The 4,173-nt window shown below is 39.8% G+C and overlaps 1 protein-coding gene across 1 annotated transcript in view; it reads left to right on the top strand.

The window, feature by feature from the left end:
* Positions 1–3,542: 3,542 nt before the first annotated feature.
* LOC105564207 (laccase-1) overlaps positions 3,543–4,173 on the top strand; it is a 13,933-nt gene continuing 13,302 nt past the window's right edge. The window contains exon 1 of the transcript XR_001009100.1: positions 3,543–3,822. The gene's annotated coding sequence lies outside the window, so the exon portion shown is untranslated. The remainder of the gene's footprint in view (positions 3,823–4,173) is intronic.

Raw genomic sequence — 4,173 nt, 5'->3', positions numbered from 1 at the left:
AGTTCATCAGTGCAGGAACAAAAAATAAACCTAAAGTCATGGACAATCGAGAGTATCTCTCTCCCTTTTTCGAATATTTCCGCGCGCAAAATGTGTGTGCGAAATATAGTTAGGCGCGTGCGTTCGTATGAAATTTTCTTCACTTTATCTGTCGCGTCTAGTTTTCGTCTGAATTACGTTTCTTCTTCCCTAGAGACTAAAGAAAAAGTTCAAAATCTCAGCTAACGAGAAAGAGCGATATGCTTGAACACATTTTAAATGAACATTGAAGGAAATATTTTCAAAAACTTAAAGGAAGGACTGTAAAAAGAGTTGTTATCATACCCGCGTTTCAGGCCACTATCGGAGAGATAATTCCTAATTATACACTTTACATTTATTCAAATTGCATTCTCTTCGAACGACACGTGCGAGGGGCCTATTACAGCTGCAGCGTAAACCGCGAGACCGCGAAAAGACGCAATAGGTGATGAAGAGAAAAGACAACGTGCGCGAAACGTGAGGTTCAGAAGTCGGATACGCAAAACGATCGAAATAATCGCAGTTGCAAAGCAGCTCTTCCTACTGAACGTAGCCTAAACACTGGTCCAATGTTGGTTATATTTATTAGAAATGCATTGGCCGATATTGTCCAACGTAAAGCCAATATTGGCCATGGAATACAAGTAAATGTTGCACGATAATAATTATATAATATTAGATTTATATTGGAAGTATATTGGCCAATATTTAACAATGTAACAAGAATATTTGTCTAATATTGTATTAATATTAGACCAATGTTGCTGAATAAACATATTGGCTAAATAAGAGAAGGCATCCATCTTACAATATTGGACTAATATCAGGAATACTAGATTTATATTATTTCCCAATATTGCGCTACTAGGAGTATCACACGCTCGTTCGCCACCTGGGACGAATCGTCCGAATAAACGTCGAATTGTTGGGTGAGGAGGTCGCCGCGGGATGCACGACGATAAGGATTTATATCTACGGAGAAGTAAAAGAATAAGGGCCTGAGCAGAATGATCGTCTCTTTGTACTACACCTAAGACACAAGACAGTTATTGTGCGTTACTTCAAGAGAAAGATTTAAAACAAAACATTGTCTTGAGAATACAAGACAGCCATTCTGCTCGGGCCCTAAGGGTGCTATTATACATTTGTCGCGCGACAAATTTTTCAAGAGTGTCGATTGGCTGCAGGATTAACAAGATAGAAAATTTCTAAGTACTCGGGAACTTTTCTATCCTGCGGCCAATCAACACGCTTGAAAAATTCGTCGTACGACAAATGTAACGCCAGCCGCAGCGTCGGGGGAGGGTAAGGGGGGGAATATATCCTTCCCGTCCTTGTCGCGTGATGCCGTTTCGCGCTTTTTGTTTTCGTTAACGTTACGTTCGTCGGCGAAATACGTAAATGCTCCGGACTGGTAGTGAACTTTCTCTAAACTCTCATCCGTCGAGATAGATGAGGATACGCGCGAAAAATCGTCTCCTACGCGGCACAACTGGATGGCTCAACCCTGGGTTGCAGGTAAACACGCGACTGCAGAAATTAATTTAGACTTGCGGTGTGAATCTTGTGAAATCATTAAGAATTAATAGTAATATAATACTAATGTTATAATGAAAGCACTAGTAATCGTCTCAAGAACATTGTCAATGTTGAAGATGTTACATTGCTCGTGTCCCTGTTTAAAATAATAGATAGAAGATGCATGATCAGATTACGTTTGATTGCAGGCAAGAGTCTTATTAATTTACATTGAAATTGCAGTTAATCTAATGTAATCTGATCATATTCTAATATTTTAAACAGGGATGCACACGTACAACTTAATCTAATCTTGGAAGTATTTTATATTCTAGCACTATATTCATTTCCTCTTTTCTGTGTTTAACTTTAGCTCGTGGCTAAATAAAATTTGCGAGTGGTAAAGTTTTTATCTCATAATCTAAATTCTAGCTCATCAAAATGTAGATAAGTAATTAATGCCTGAAGTATCCGGTTTTCAGTAACAAGAAAGAAAAATATCCGCGACGTAACTTAGTAAAATTTGCGAGCGGTAAAATTTTTATCACTGTAGCTTATCAAAATGTAGAATAGTAACACATTAAATATTCGATTTCAATAACAGGGAAGGAAAATGTCCGTCGAGTATTAGAATTTGGTTAGAACGTGACGTAAAGTCAAATTCGTAATTTGTGCGCTCCAAGTGCTAGCGTATATCCGTTAGCGTGCAATGACGGTCTGACGCAGATGCTAAACGGGCAGATTATTAAAATCGTGTAGTGATTAAAATTGACGCTCTTTCGCGAGAAGGAAAACCGGGAGGGAAGTACCACGCGCGGATGTGTCGGTCCGTTTCGTAACATTTCTACATCCACGCGTGTCTTATGCGCGCATCTGCTTTCCATGGCCCTTGGATTTTGCGGCCATGGCCCGTCGCGCGGTTGGTTGCTTGGCTAAGCCTCCGCGCAATGTAGATAATTTGCCTCTTGCTCTCACATGAACACAATGCTTCGTGTTCATCAATTTGCCGTTATTCCTTACGCGTTCATCGCGCGGCCTTCGCGATCGGGCCCGTTCCAAATTATGTAATATGCAGCAACATATATATATATATCTCTCTTTTTGTTCTCTCTGTCTCTCGCGACGTTTGCAACGCATCTGTTTTAATCTGACGAGTTTAATCCGTAGAGAATCCGTTCTCTGCTTCTTTTTGCTACGCTGTAGAACAGGTTCACTCTTCCAAGTATGTAGGGGGATAGTCAAGGTGATACGTAACGCGAAAATCGTAACGTTTCTCGCTCTTTGCGGGATCGTCGAGAAACGACGGCAAATATATGGTATTCTACGACAGTCGAATTATTGTGACGGACAAAATCTGATAACAAACGGTCGGCAAGTGTGACGAGTAAAGTCTATAAAAATTGCTCGCTTACGTCATGAATTATAATAGACGGGCTGCAACGAGCAACCTAGGAAGTTCTTGTAAAACGAATCGAACGTCATCGATTGACGCGAGCTGGCGACTGCCGGTTGCCGGTTCGGCGTTGACCTGGCGAAACGGGGAATTCCCTTCGGAACCTGTTCCATGGGATTCTTGCCAAAGAAACGCGAGCCGATGTCCATATCGATTTCATTCGCCTTATTTGTAAAAACCAGCCGCACAAAAATATCACCTGACTCGCGATACGAAATGTCGCTCTTTTCACTTCCGTCTCCATTAATCTCCCGAATATTGGTTTCGCGATGCAATCCGACTTTACCGGGACTTGCATATCGTATTTCGATATAAGAATTTAATTTAATTTAATGTATTGCAAAAGAGATACGGCGAGAGAAAAAGTAATACAAAAGGATCGAAAGCAAAAGGCACCAACAAAGGCTGTTACAAAGTCTGCCTGCTGAAATTTGATATAAAGGAATCAATATGCCCTTGACAAGCTTAATACATATGGATTTAATCTGCTGTATTAAAGATATAATCGACGAGTGAAATGTCACGACGGAAGTTTTGTCTCGCAAACATCGCTTAATCGTATCTTATCTCAAGAAAATGACGCGCATATTAATTAAGCGTATATCAGTGTTTATCAGTAGAATCTAACTTTTCAGTGTCGGGAGCGTCTCATTAACAAATGTTACCACGCTGTCTCTAGAAAGTTATAATATCGCTTCGCATATATAAAATGACGTGCAGATATCAGGGAGCTGAAATCGCCGTACAGAAATTAACCGTTCGTTAGAAAAGAATTTGTTGCATCCGCGAAGTGAGTGTTAAAATGTGCGTCTGTTTCGCGAGTACAGCAGGTAATTGAAATGCAATTAAAAGTGAAGCGGATTTCTATTCTTTAACCTTTCCGACGTGCCAGTGTTCGCGAGCGTAAATAATGGTAGATTATCTTCAATCTTTGATTATTATAATTAATTGCAGTCTCGTGTACGCAGGTTATTATTCGATTATTTAGATTTATTTTTCTTTTTTGCGCACTGAGAAAAATGCTTTGATTGCACCAACAAGATACGTACGATAGAATGTATTTTGGTTAAACCAAAGAGAATTTCTAGTTATCACGTTAGGGCTCGATATTTCATAACCAGAAGTTCGATAAACTTCACTACACATCTAGTAAATCCTAAAGAAATTCGGATTCGTCTACC

Source organism: Vollenhovia emeryi, unplaced genomic scaffold, assembly GCF_000949405.1.
Source record: "Vollenhovia emeryi isolate VEMERY1.0 unplaced genomic scaffold, V.emery_V1.0 DF939167.1, whole genome shotgun sequence".
Lineage (NCBI taxonomy): Eukaryota > Metazoa > Arthropoda > Insecta > Hymenoptera > Formicidae > Vollenhovia > Vollenhovia emeryi.
This window is presented reverse-complemented; position numbering and strand designations above follow the sequence as displayed.